This window comes from Crotalus tigris, unplaced genomic scaffold (assembly GCF_016545835.1).
Source record: "Crotalus tigris isolate CLP2741 ecotype Arizona unplaced genomic scaffold, ASM1654583v1 scf7180000018291.410847, whole genome shotgun sequence".
Classification (NCBI taxonomy): Eukaryota; Metazoa; Chordata; class Lepidosauria; order Squamata; family Viperidae; genus Crotalus; species Crotalus tigris.
This window is the reverse complement of record NW_024096925.1, coordinates 19,604-34,481: the sequence shown is the minus strand read 5'-3', so window position 1 is coordinate 34,481 and position 14,878 is coordinate 19,604. Positions and strand designations below refer to the sequence as shown.

Below are 14,878 nucleotides of genomic sequence, written 5' to 3'. Positions count from 1 at the left end.
CCTCAGCTTATCAAAATGATTTACCTTATGGTAGTGGGGAAAATGAGGTCACACCCCCTACCCCTCCCTTCTTTGCCAAGTCTCCCCGCTCTTCTCTCTTGAACCTGGATCTCCAGCTTTCACAAGGTGGGGCAATGGTGTGTGTGTGTGTGTGTGTGTGTGTGTGTGTGTGTGTGTGTATACACACACACACACACACACACACAGAGAGAGAGAGAGAGAGAGAGAGAGAGAGAGAGAGAGAGAGAGAACTTCCTTCTCCCATCCTGGACTGCACTGTGAAGGCTGCAGCAGAGATTGCAAGATGAAAGCTTTGCTATTTGCCTTGTTGTTGGTGGCATTCATGTGCGAGGACCCAGGTAGGCTTTGATGCTGGTTGAGGATTTTATTCTTTATTTTTATATATATATAATTTACGGGCTGCCCATCTTACCATAGGGCAACTCTGGGCGGCTTACATTGTAATCTTTGTTAAACCATAAAAAGTTAAAACCAAAGAAAGATGGAGTGGGGTGGAAGTGGGATCTGTTATTACTTAATCAAGCACCTCTGTTGCACGATTCCTCAGCCGGGGCCCCAAGCCAACTGGCAGAGCCCTGTCTTTAGGCCCTTATGAAAAGGGAGGGGTTTGGCCAACCTCACATTGGGGGGCAGGATATTTGAGACGACAGGGGCCACAGCAGAGAAGGCCATCCTCCTGGACCCTGCCAGTAGAAATAGTCGGGCTGATGGGACCCTCAGCACAACTCCTCTGCCAGCACAAGTGGGACGGGCCAATCCCGGGGGGAGGGGGTGAGACTAACCTGGACCTCTGCCACGAAGGGCTTTAATCGCACTAGGAATCTGACTGGTAAGCAGTGGGTCACCCAGAGTGGAAATACAGTGGATCAAAGAAAGACTGAGGGATTGGAGCGAAGGGTGGTATTCGAAGCAGTTGTGCCCCATTCTGGCGGTGGGACTTTCTCCCTGTTCTGCTCTGCATAGGGAGGGTCCCTGGGAGCCTTTAGGGGGAAGAGGAGGTCTCCATTTGGAGAGAAGCCCATCGCTGAGACAGTGCTTGGCCCAGCTGTTCTTCTGGGGTAGACTGCCTCTGAAAGTAGAGGTTCCTTTGCGTAGTGAATTCTGCCATGGAAATGCTCTTGGGAGCAAAAGGAAGAATGTTCCATTGTCTTAGCCCTCCCTCTGCCTCCTTCCGGCTTTGCTCACGTTCAGCATTTTTGGTTTTTTTTTTAAAGTTTTTATTTTTCATTTATCAATTACATAAACAACAAAGAAAAAATTTCACATTTGACAAAATAAAATAAATACACATAGGTGTTGCTTGCCCACCCCCCAAACTGCATCCGCCCTCTCTAACACTCTCCCTTACTTCCCTCCTCTTTCTCACCTCCCCTCACCTCTCTCTCCCCTCCCCCTCTCCTCTCACCGTCCTACTTCCTCCCTAACCTTTCTCCTCCACTCTCATCCCTCTTCGGATACAGTGCCGGGAAAATGCCCAAGCAACATCTCTCTCATAAGTTATCCCATCTATTGTCTTACTTTAATCCTATTGTCTAACCTAACTTTTTCCGTCTCTCTCAATATTTCTTCAGGCTCAGATTTCAAAATAAAAGCTATGTCCTTTACGACCGCTTGTCTCAAATCCTCTTGAATGTTTTCTTTCCTTCCCCTTTTTCTTAAAGCAAACTCCATACTTCTGTATTGTAACATAGTAATTTCATCCTGAATTATTTCCACCTTATTTTCTGTTTTATCAACTCGATCTTCCACTTTTTCAGAACTTTCTACAGCAACCTCAATACGCTGATCCAGACAATCTATATGATCAACAAACTTCTGAAACACAGACGCTATATAGTGCTGTTTATCCCACACTTTTTAGTTTATCAAGACATAGGTTGTGTTCTCTTTTGTCAAACACTTCACTGAAATCCAAGTATACTATATCCACAGCATTTCGCTGATCCATTAATTTAGTCACTTTATCAAAAAAAGAAATAAGAAAATGTTTGGCATGATCTGTTTGGAGAAATCCATGTTGGCTTCTGGTTATAACTTAAACGAATTTGAATAGTGTATTGGGGATATACAGCAGCTCAAACTATATACAGTTATTTTAAAGAAGGAAAAAATAATTGTTGGGCTGCTTAGTAATCAAAGTAATTTTATTGATTTGTTTGTTTACTATGAAGTTTATTTTCTGCCCGTCTCGTATCCTGTGTCTCTGGGAAGATTTAGAAGCAGGCAGGTTATATTTCTATTGATGATAAATTATAAGTAAGTTGTCATTCTTGGCAAAGACTACCAAATACCTTGAAAGTCAAATTATCTGAGATGGGCATCTAAGTCAGACCTGCACCCGTTGGAGAAGGAAGAGGGTTTTGCATAAGTAAGATGGGTTACAAAAAACCCTTCAGCCTTCTACTATTCCGCAATTGAACTTTCAAAAAAGGAAAATGGACATGTCATACCAAACACATCCACTACGCTTGAATGTAAATGCACAAATTTATTCAGTTGCCAAGCTACAGGGAGAGCAGAACAAGTCTTGTAGACCAGGAGAAAAAGGAAAGAGGATGAGGTGTCCAAAGAAGCCGAGGGGGTGCATTATGAACCGTAAAGGCCACAAGCTTAAATCTGCCAGGATGGTCCATGATGGATGACAGCAAAACCCCAAACAACATTTTAATCATTGCAAAAGTCAGAGGTGCAACACTGAATCTTCAGCAACTCGTCTTCTAGAACGCACAATGGAGCACATCCTTTAGACTGGGGCCCTCCTGGAAAAGAAACATAAAGCAAAACATTTACAGTGCCAAAGAATTGATGTGCGGCTATTTCTGAACAAAACGGTAAAGCAACACTGGATGCACAGTCATGCATTCCCACACCCCAAACTGGGGTGCTTGTGGGATGGACTGGGCTGCCCTTTCTGAAACCCCTCCCCTTTTCCTGGCATCCCTTAATACAGTGATGGCGAACCTTTTAGAGACCGAGTGCCCAAACTGCAACCCAAAACCCACTTATGCATTGTCGGGTGCCTGGTGGGCGTGGCCCATTGGGTGGGTGTGGCACACTGAGTGGGTGTGGCCCATTGGGTGGGTGTGGCTGCAGTGGTAATGGCAGACTGGGTGGGGCTAAAAAGTTCAATCAATCAATTCCAACTTTGCAAGATTTTTTTTCCCCACAGGAAGTTGAAATTGATCGATTGATTGAACCTTTTTTTTTTCGCACACAGCGGCAGAAGCCTAAAGCGACATGGTTTTATAAAACCTAGCTGAAGGCTTAGGACTGGGGTGATGGCACACATGCCCACAGAGAGGGCTCTGAGTGCCGCCTCTGGCACCCGTGCCATAGGTTCGCCACCACTGCCTTAATATGTCAGGCCATGACCTCAGGGGAATCTAGACAGGGCACAGACGGGTCCTAGGTGATCTGGAATCCTCAGCTGCATTTGGGAGTTCTAGTTCCCATACAAGAAGAAAAACTGTCAGAAAGGATAGGAACTTTGCTTACCAAGAACAGGCTGCAGAATATAACAGAATCTATCTGTTTGCGAACATCTTTTTTTTCTATCAAACATAAATGGGTCAGACTCTTAACATTTCAGACTCTTTACTAGATGAAAAAAATAAAACAGAGAAATCTTACTTTAGTATTTATCTCTTTTATCTTGTCTTATTATGTATTGAATAATAGACTTTTGACTCATAAGGTTGGCTGCGAAAATTTCACCAGAAAGATAATAAAATGGTCATTTAGGTGACTCTGGGCCACTCTTTCTCTCCCCCGACCCACTTCACTTGGTCTTTGTTCAGGGAAAGCAGAGAGAGAACGAATATTAGCTTTGTTCAGCACCCGGGCTTGATTATAAAAACAACGAAGGTGAGCTTTAAAAAGACATCGTTTCCTAAAAAGGCTCCTGCCATTTTGGGAACATCTTGCCCCCCCCCTTTGAGGCTGGCCCCCAACCCTCCTATCTTTTCGTAAGGGCCTAAAGATGGGGCTCCACCAGTCAGCTAAGGGCCCCGGTGGAGGAATCACACAATGGAGGTGGTTGATTAAATAATAACAGATCCCATACTTCCACCCCACCCCTCCCCATCTTTCTTTGGTTTTAAGGGTGGGTTTGAACTTTTTATGTTTTACCTTAGATGCTAATTGTAAGCCAGCCAGAGTTACCCTATGGTTAGAAGGGCAGACAATAAAATTTATAAATATATAAATACATACTAAAATCCTCAACCGAGATCAAAGGTTCATGAGCCTACCTGCGTCCCTGCACACAAATGCCACCAACAACAACGCAAACAGCAAAGCTTTCATCTTGCAATCTCTTCTGCAGTCTTCACAATGCAGTCCAGGATGGGAGAATGAAGTTCTGTATATATGCCACTGCCCCACCTTGTGGGGGCTGGAGCTCCAGGTTCAAGAGAGAAGAGAGGGGGAACTTGGGAAAGAAGGGAGGGGTAGGGGGTGATCTCACCTTTCCCACTACCCAAAGGGAAATCGGTTTGATAAGCTAAGGTTCATGGCCAAGATGTTCAGTAGATAGCAGGCAGGAGAACACTCTGCTTCAATTGTTGGGTTCTGGGTGTTCTTTCCATGCTTGAGGTGCCCCTCCAGATCAGGAAACATTTTCCATGCACGAGAGAGTGAGGTTTTCCTTCCATTTCATGCTCAGATATTTTTATGTCACCTACTTAAAAAAGGATCTGCAGGGAGAAGGCAGACATGATTAGAGAGAACCTGATGGTTGATTGGTGCATTCTCTTAGACCTCCACAGGAGAATTATTTTGTTCATCTACAACTTTGATCAGTTTTTGTGCTATTCCCTCCTCTGGGTGGTTAATGAAGATATTGAAGAGTACTGGGCCTAGAACATAAGCTTGTAGGACCCCATTGCTTCTTTCTCTCCATGTGGTTGTAGTTCCATTGAGGACTACACATTGAGTATGATTTCTCAGCCAGTTACAAACCCATCTGGTGATGGTGCTGTTTATCGCACCCTTTCCAAGCTTACCAAGAAGTAGGTTGTGTTCTCTTTTGTCAAACACCTTACTGAAATCCAAATATACTATAACCACAACCTCTTGCTGCTTCACTAATTTAATCACTTTATCAAAAAACGAAATACGAAAATGTTTGGCATGATCAGTTTTGGAAAAAGAAACAGCAGTAACGAAAGGTCTTAAGAAATGTCTCTGTACTAACCAAAGTTGGTAAACCATCTGTGCTTTGAAGCCACTGCATGGTTGGTGACGGAGTTCCCCAGATTGATGCCTCTGGGGGACATAGCTTTGCTTTCTCTGGGAGGGGGATCTGAGACAACAGGGAGTTCATGGTTTCAATGACAGTCATGGAGCTATCCCAGGTTATCTGGAGCCTGATTCTAGATCCTGGCCAAACTGCACCTTTGGTGTTCCTATAGGAACCGTGGGGAGGAACTGAGCACAAAGTGGGACCAGATAGGACACAATGGGCAGCTGTGCCTGTAGAGGAGAGTTGCTTCTCCAGCATCAGAAGCCACTCCCTGCTCCACCCACTGGTGCCTTGTCCAATGGGAAGGCAGAGGCCCACTTCTCGGCACAGGGATTGGATTTTGGGATGCCTGGATAATTGTCCCACACTGCTTCAGCGGACAGAGGAAGCACTGAAATGCACATATATGTCTGTTTTTAGGGCAGTGCATATTACATCACTGCTCCACCAGCTGCTTTGGTGGCCAGTTTGCTTCCTGGTCCAGTTCCAGGTGTTCGTTCTATCCTTTGAAGCCCAGGATGGAGATGGACTAAGCTATCCATAGGACTCCATCCAGTTACTGTATAGCATCTGACCCATTAGAAGTTTAGTAAGTGATCAAATCTGGAACTGGAATACCCAGAGAGGGGATTATGCTGAGCCCAGTCAGGGATAGGAAAGGATTGGAGCAGGAGTCCAACTTCCAGGTCTTCCTCCAAACCATGCTAGTTCTAAAAGAAACTTATGTACTTATGCCCCATCTGAGATGGGCGTCTAAGGCAGACCTGCACCCATTGGAGAAGGAAGAGGACTCAGGGGTTTTGCCCGTGGCACATATAAATCTCTTTTTTCATTTCAATCCTTCCCTCTCCATTGGTCATGTTGATGGATCAAGCTTCTCCCAAGTCCGTGTTTAGCAGAGCTCCTGATAGCGGGATTCTCCCTCTGTTTCAATCTCTTGGATCTCTTTAAGGAATGACACACAATGCCACTCATCTTCAATGCATTTTCATGTCATTTGTCACAGAAGAGGGCAAAGACAATGGAACATTCTTCCTTTCGCTCCCAAGAGTATTTCCATGGCAGAATTCACTACGCAAAGGACCCCTACTTTCAGAGGCAGTCTACCCCAGAATATCAGCTGGGCCAAGCGCTGTCTCAGCTACAGACCTCTCCAAATGGAGACCTCCTCGTTCCCCCTAAAGGCTCCCAGGGACCCTCCCTATGGAGAGCAGAACAGGGAGAAAGTCCCACCGCCAGAATGGGGCACAACTGCTTTGAATACCAATCTTTCCTCTGTCCCCTCAGTCTGTCTTTGATCATCACCCAAAATCAAAGTTTGATGAGCCTACCGGGGTCCTCACACATGAATGCCAACTACAACAATGCAACTAGCAAAGCTTTCATCTTGCAATTTCTTCTGCAGCCTTCACAGTGCAGTCCGGGATGGGAGAATAAAGTTCTGTATATATATGCCACTGCCCCACCTTGTGGGGGCTGGAGATCCAGGTTCAAGAGAGAAGAGCAGGGAGACTTCAGAAAGAAGGGAGGGGTGGGGGGTGATTTCATGTTCCCCGCTACACAAAGGGAAATTGGTTTCATAAGCTGAGATTTATGGCCAAGATGTTCAGTACAAAGCAGGCAAGAGAACACCCTGCTTAAATGGTTCCGTTCTGGGTGTTCTTTCTATGCTTGAAGTATCCCTGCAAAGGTTTCCTGATCAGGCCAGGTAACACTGTCCATGCATGAGAGCGTGAGGTTTTCCTTCCAGACTATGCTTGGATCATTCTATGTCACCTGCTTAAAAAAGGCATCTGTAGGAAAACAGCCATGATCAGAGAGAAGAATCAGTTTGGGAACAGGAACAGGATCTGGAGCAGAAACTGATGTTGCTGCAGGGTCAGGAACAGGAACTGCTGGAGGAAGATGTTTCATCGCTGGATGATCCCACAATGAAGGGACCCATTTGATAAATTGGAGGTGCTTCTTCGTGGCTTCTGAGGAGCCACCTGGGAAGTGGGGAGCCAGTAGCTTAAAGAGCTCCTTCTTTAGCATTGCCGTCTTCCAGAGATGCTTGATGGCTCATTCATTCAGCAGGTCAGAGTCAAAAGAGCACTTGGGAAACAAGATGAGCATCTCGCAACTCTGAAGTTTGAGGATCTGTTAGGAAAGTCCCTATGCCTTCTTTTTGTCACTTTGCTCACAACTCCTGAATTCAACATTTTCCTTCATATACCTTCACTAGGAGGGTGCTAGCTCTTCACTAGATAAGAATATATTGATAACACTTCTCTGTTCTTCCCAGTTGTGCCTCTCAGCACACCAACGATTGCAATAAGGAAACATTTTCCTCTGCGTATTTTTAATGTAGACCTGCTGGCTCTTCATTAGATAAGATCAATTGAAACGGAAATAATCTTTGTTTATGTACCAGCCAAAGTACAATGTGAAATAATTCCATTTAACCAATAAAATTATGCCACCTTTCTGCTTTTCTAAATATGCCTGTTGCACATCAGCAATAATGACAGCAAGGAAGGGTAAAAGCAAAGAGTATAGAGGCAGCTCTAGCCACTCTGAAACTAAAGTAAACAAACTCGGGAATTAAACAAAGCAGCAGAAGGCAAAACAAGAAACAATGGATGGAAACTAATCAGGGAGAGAAGCAACCATGAATTAAGGAGAAACTTCTTAAAAATGAGGACAATTAACCAGAGGAACAACCTGCTTCCAGAAGTTGTGAATGCTCCATCACTGGAGGTTTTTATGAAAAGACTGGATAGTCACCTCTCTGAAATGGTCTAGGACAGGGGTGTCGAAGTGCCGGCCAATGGGCTGGATGCGTCACGTGGAAGCCGTGCCCACCCCATTGCTGGCAATAGCAAAACTGTCCCAATATGTTGCGTGACGTCATGTGACATCGTGAGTTTGACATGTCTAGTCTAGGGTCCCCTGCTTGAACAGGGGGTTGGAAAAGAAGACCTCCAAATTCCCTTCCAGATCTCTTCTCTATTCTAGAACTTCACAGGATCTTGATTCTATCCCTCTGTTAATGCAATCTAGGATTGCATTGGCTTTTTTGGCTGGTGCCACACGCCGTTGGTTCATATTTAAGTGATTGTCCACTAGGGATCCAAGATCCCTTTCACAGTTACTAGAATTAAGAAAAGTTTCACCTAGTCTGTACCTATTTAGTTGCAGGGTGGGCTTTGCCCAGGTGTAAAACCTTATTTTTATCTATGTTGCATTTCATTTTGTTAGGTAGAGCCCTGTGTTCAAGTCTGTCAAGATCTTTTTGGATCCTGAGCTTGTCTTCTGGAGTGTTGGTATTTCTGCACATTGAATAGTCAATATATTTGATTGGTTTCCATACTATTTCCTCATCTAGATTGTTAATGAAGATATTGAAGAGAACTGGGCCTTGCAATACCCCATTGCTTACTTCCCTCCATTTGGATGTAGTTCCGTTGAGGACTACACATTGAGTACGATTAATCAACCAGTTACAAACCCATCTAGTGATGGTGCTGTCCATCTCACTTTTTTTTAGCTTACCAAGAAGTAGGTTGTGTTTTCTTTTGTCTAATGCTTTGCTGAAATCCAAGTACATTATGTCCACAGAATTTCAATAATCCATAATTTAGTCACTTTATCAAAAAGCCAAATAACAAAATTTGTTTTCGACAAAGTCATGTTGGCTTCTGGTTACAACTTAAACTAATTTGAAATGTCTATTGGGAATATTCAGCAGGTCAAACTATATATAATTATGTCAACCAAGGGGGGGGGAAAACACTTTTTGGGCAGCTTTAGTAATTAAAGTAATTTTATTGTTTGGTTTGTTTATTATTAAACTATTTGTTGTCCTCATATCCAATATCTCTGGGCAGATTTACAGGCAGGCAGGATGTATTTCTATGCACAATAAATACAGACTACGTTAAAATACAGTTCAATTTCCACTGGTGCTCCTACTCTGCCCACTTGTCCTACGCAATTTTGCCAAGGGACATTTGTCCTGGCCAATTCACAGTCCAGGACAACTAGCTATGCATCCTGGCAGCCAATCTGCATACTGAATGGAGAAGCGCTGTCTTCCCATTGGACTTGGTGGTACCAGGTGGGCGGCCATAATGGGAGAAGCACATTGCCTCTCCAGCATCGGAGGCCACTTCCTGCTCCACCCTGTAGTGTCAAGTCCAATGGGAAGGCAGAGGCTCACCCTTCGGCACATAGATTGGATGCCGGGACACCTGGATAATTGTCAGTGGGTAGAGAAAGCCATGAGATGAACAGATATGTCTGTTTTTAGGGCAGTGCATATTACACCACTGCTCCACCAGCTGCGTTGGTTACCTGCTTGCTTCCTGGTCCAGTTCCAGGTGTTGGTTGTAACCTTTGAAGCCCATCAGGGAGATGGACTAAGCTACCGTGGGACTCTCTCCCCCCAGTTACTGTACAGCATTCCACAACATTAGAAGTTTAGTAAGTGACCAAATATGGAACTGGAATACATGGATCAGGGATTACGCTGAGCCCAGTCAGGGATAGGAAAGGATTGGAGCAAGTTCCAGGTCTTCCTGCAAACCACGCTGCTTCTAAAGGAAACTTATGCACTTATGTCCCATCTGTGATGGGCATCTAAGGCAGACCTGCACCCATTGGAGAAGGAAGAGGACTCAGGGGTTTTGCCCGTGGCGCACATAAACTGCCTGACCTGAGAGGGTGAACCAGCTGGAAAAGTGCCAGCTTAGAAATCTCTGTTTTCATTTCAATCGTTCCTTCTGCTTTGGCCATGGTGATGGGTCAAGGGTCTCTCAAGGCCGTATTTAGCAGAGCTTCTGATGGAGGGATTCCCCTTCTGTTTTAATCTCCTGGATCTCTTTAAGGATGGGCATGGAATGACGCTCATTTTCAATGTGTTTTCCTATCATTTGTCACAGAAAAGCCCGCATGCTCATCACTCTTTCCCAGTTAAGGAAAATACTAATTAAAAATTTATCAGTAAATGGATTATATATATATATATATAAGAAACTTTCAGCCTTCTACTATTCCACAATTTAACTTTCCCAAAAGGAAAATGGACACATCATAGCAAACACACCCAGTACGCTTGGATTTAAATGCAGAAATTTATTCCGTTGCCAAACTAGAGAAAGAGCAGAACAAAGCTTGTAGGCCAGGAGAAAAGGGAGAGAGGGCGAGGTGTCCAAAGAAGCTGAGGGGTTGAATTATGGACTGTAAAGGCCACAAACCTAAATCTGCAAAGGATGGTCCATGATGGATGACAGCAAAACTCAACAAAGCTCATTTTAAAATCAGAAGGATGTTTCATTCATTGCAAAAGTTAGTTGTGCAACATTTAGCCTCCAGCCCATTGTCCCCTTGAGGGCATGTGGGGGCACATCCTCTGCGAACAGCCTGTCCTGGAAAGGAAACATAAAGCAAAACATTTACAGTGCCAATAATTGATCTGTGATTGTTTCTGAACCAAACACTAAACCCACACTGGACTCACAGTCAGTCATTCCCACACAGCATGAAGGCGGACCTCCTTCCTCCTCTACTGACTACTCGGGAGTAAAATAGGAAGCAGGCATTCTGGGGAAGGTCCTCCTCCCTTGGATATTTCATTGCACAACAACAACAACAACAATAATAATAATAATAATAATGACTGACACACAGAGACACACACAGACCTCCTTCCTCCTCTACTGACTACTCGGGAGTAAAATAGGAATCTCCCTTGGATATTTCTTGGCTTAATCTGCAAGGACCAAGCTTTGTCACGTCCATAGGAAACCCTCAGCTCTCCCAGGCTTTTCCTCTCCCCCCTTTCTATAAACAATGTGTCTCTCCCAAACATGGGTGATCCTGGGATGGATGGGGTCCCCATTCTAAGCCCCCCCCTTTCCTGGTATCCCTTAGGCTGTCAGGCCAGGACCTCAGGGGAACTTGGACCTCCAATTCTCAGCTGCATTTGGGAGTTCTAGTTTCCATACAAGAAGAAAAACTGTCAGAAAGGATAGGAACTTTGCTTACCCACTCCATTGTCCAGAGTATAACAGACGGGTTGGTCTTCCAAACATATTTCCTCTTTGCAAGCACCATAACATCGAAGACACTGCAGACCCGCAACTGGATGAAAGAAATATAAGAGAGGATTCTCACTTAGATATTTCTTTAATCTTGGCTTATGTGTTAGACAATAGATTATTGAAGAATGAGGTCGGCTGCGAAAATTTTATTAGAAAGATAATCGAATGGTCTGCAAACCAGTCCCATCTTAGCCAAGAAAGGCATCTGGGTGACTCTGGGCCAGTCACTCTTTCTTAGCCCAACCCAATTCACTGGGTGGTTGTTCAGGGGAAAATGGTATTTGATGAAGAAAAGAGTATTAGGATTGTTTACCACCCTGAGCTAACAATAAGAACAGACCGAACAGAACAGAACAGAACAAACAGAATAGAATATATGGAATGAAATAGAATAGAATAGAATAGAATAGAATAGAATAGAATAGAATAGAATAGAATAGAATAGAATAGAATAGAATAGAATAGAATAGAAATATATGGAATTAGAATAGAATAGAAATAGAATAGAATAGAACAGAACAGAACAGAACAGAACAGAATAGAATAGAATATATATGAAATAGAATAGAAATAGAATAGAATAGAACAGAACAGAACAGAACAGAATAGAATAGAATAGAATAGAAAATATGGAATGAATAGAATAGAATAGAATAGAATAGAATAGAATAGAATAGAATAGAATAGAATAGAATAGAATAGAATAGAATAATAACTTTATTGTCACTTTGAATGTACACAAATCGGCATATATTAAAATGAAATTTTGTTCCATTTAGCTCTCAAATGTCACCACGTCTGATATACGCTACATAAATATGACATAAAAATAATAAAGGTGAGATTGAAAAAAAATAACTTTTCTGAAAGAGGCCATAAAAGGTGAGCAGGCAAGAATTTGAGAGGTTGGTTTCTGTTTGGAAGCTAAGCAGGGTTGGGGCTGGTTAATCCTAGGGGGGGAGACTCCCAAGGCTGCAGGATGAACTGAGGAGTCTCAGAAATTACAGCAATGTCGACCAATCTCAGGTTGATGACAAGGAAAATCCATGCTTGACTTGAAGGAGGCATCGCTGATCCCCTTTGGTTGCACCATCGAAAACGCTGAATGTGAGCAAAGCCGGAGGGAGGCAGAGGGAGGGCAAAGACAATGGAACATTCTTCCTTTCGCTCCCAAGAGTATTTCCATGGCAGAATTCACTACGCAAAGGAACCTCTACTTTCGGAGGCAGTCTACCCCAGAATAACAGCTGGGCCAACTGCTATCTCAACTACTTTCTCCTAAAAGCTCCCATGGACCTTCCCTATGCAGAGCAGAACAGGTAGTAAGTACCATCCTGGCAGCCAATCTGCATACTGAAGGGAGAGCCGCTGCCTTCCGATTGGACTCGGCAGTGCTGGGTGGGGCAGGCAGCAGTGCACTGGAGGCACAGCGCTTCCACCGCCACCACTGCAAATTGCATCCTGCCTGGCCCGGCTCTTCATCCATATCCCCTGGGATGCTCCGGTGTTGTTGGAAGGACATGGATACAGAGCAGGGTCAGGCAGGATGCAATGGGTAGCCATAATGGGAGAAGCACATTGCCTCCCCAGCATCGGAGGCCACTTCCTGCTCCACCCTGTAGTGCCAAGTCCAATGGGAAGGCAGAGGCTCACCCTTCGGCACATAGATTGGATGCCAGGACGCCTGGATAATTGTCAGTGGGTAGAGAAAGCCATGACCTGAACAATATGTCTGTTTTTAGCGCAGTGCATATTACACCACTGCTCCACCAGCTGCGTAGGTTGCCAGCTTGCTTCTTGGTCCAGTTCCAGGTGTTGGTTGTAACCTTTGAAGCCCATCAGGGAGATGGACTAAGCTACGGTGGGAAACTCTCAGCCGAGTTACTGTACATCCTCCCACCCCATTAGAAGTTTAGTAAGTGATTGGTCACCACGATGCAAAAAAGATGTTGAGACTCTAGAAAGAGTACAGAGAAGAGCAACAAAGATGATTAGGGGACTGGAGGCTAAAACATATAAGGAATGGTTGCTAGAATTGGGTATGTCTAGTTTAACGAAGAGAAGGACAAGGGGGGACATGATAGCAGTATTCCAATATCTCAGGGGCTGCCATAAAGAAGAGGGAATTAAGCTATTTTCCAAAGCACCTGAAGGCAGGACAAGAAGCAACGGGTGGAAACTAATCAAGGAGAGAAGCAACCTAGAACTAAGGAGAAACTTCCTGACAGTGAGAACAATTAATCAGTGGAACAGCTTGCCTCCAGAAGCAGTAAATGCTCCAACACTGGAAGTTTTTAAGAAGAGACTGGACAGCCACTTGTCCGAAATGGTGTAGGGTTTCCTGCCCGAGCAGGGGGTTGGACTAGATAACCTCCAAGGTCCCTTCCAACTTTACTAATATGAATATGAATATGATCAAATCTGGAACTGGAATACACGGAGAGGGGATTGTGCTGAGCTCTGTCAGGGATAGGAAAGGATTGGAGCAGGAGTCCAAGTTCCAGGTCTTCCTCCAAACCACACTGCTTCTAAAGGAAACTTATGCACTTATGCACCATTTGAGATGAGCAGCTAAGGCAGAACTGCACCCATTGGATACCGAACACAGCTGGGACAGCCACTCTCAAGTACGGGATCCTCTCCAAATGGAGACCTCCTCTTTCCCCCTAAAGGCTCCCATGGACCCTCCCTATGCAGAGCAGAACAGGGAGAAAGTCCCACCGCCAGAATGGGGCACAACTGCTTCGAATACCACACTTCGCTCCGATCCCTCAGTCTTCGTTTGATCCACTGTATTTCCACTCTAGGTGACCCGTTTCTCACCAGTCTTCTTCTGGGTGCACATCAAGGTTTTGGGGGTCCCCTTTAAAGCTCTTCATGGCAGAGGTCCAGGTTAGTCTCCCGCCCCAGGAATTAGCCCATCCCACTTGTGATGGCAGAGGAGGTGTGCTGAGGGTCCCATCAGCCCGACTATTCTGGCTTGTGGAGTCCAGGAGGAGGGACTTGTCTGCTGTGGCTCCTGCCCTCTGGAACATCCTGCCCCCCAATGTGAGGTGGACCCCAACCCTCCTGTCTTTTTGTAAGGACCCAAAGACGGGGCTCTGTCAGTCAGCTTGGGGGCCCAGCTGAGGAATCGTGCAAGAGAGGTGCTTGATGGAGTAATAACAGATCCCACGTCTACCCCACTCCATCCGCGCCCTCCCCACCTTTCTTTGGTTTTAACTTTTTATGTTTTAACTAAGATTATAATGTAAGCCGCCCAGAGTTACCCTATGGTAAGATGGGCAGCCAGTAAATTTTATATATATAAAAATAAAGAATAAAATCCTCAACCAGCATCAAAGCCTACCTGGGTCCTTGCACATGAATGCCACCAACAACAAGGCAAATAGCAAAGCTTTCATCTTGCAATCTCTTCTGCAACCTTCAAAGTGCAGTCAGGATGGGAGAACCTTTTTGGGGGGCTGGAGATCCAGGTTCAAGAGCGGGGAGACTTGGAGAAGAAGGGAGGGGTAGGGGGTGTGACCTCATT

At 44.8% G+C, this 14,878-nt stretch overlaps 1 long non-coding RNA gene across 1 annotated transcript; it reads right to left on the bottom strand.

Moving 5' to 3' along the window:
* Nucleotides 1–1,676: 1,676 nt before the first annotated feature.
* Nucleotides 1,677–3,597, bottom strand: LOC120310755. Its single transcript, XR_005557460.1, has 2 exons — nt 3,517–3,597; nt 1,677–2,780 (listed from the first exon to the last, which is right to left on the bottom strand). It is a non-coding gene; the product is annotated as an uncharacterized LOC120310755 (long non-coding RNA).
* Between the last annotated feature and the right edge of the window lie 11,281 nt (nt 3,598–14,878).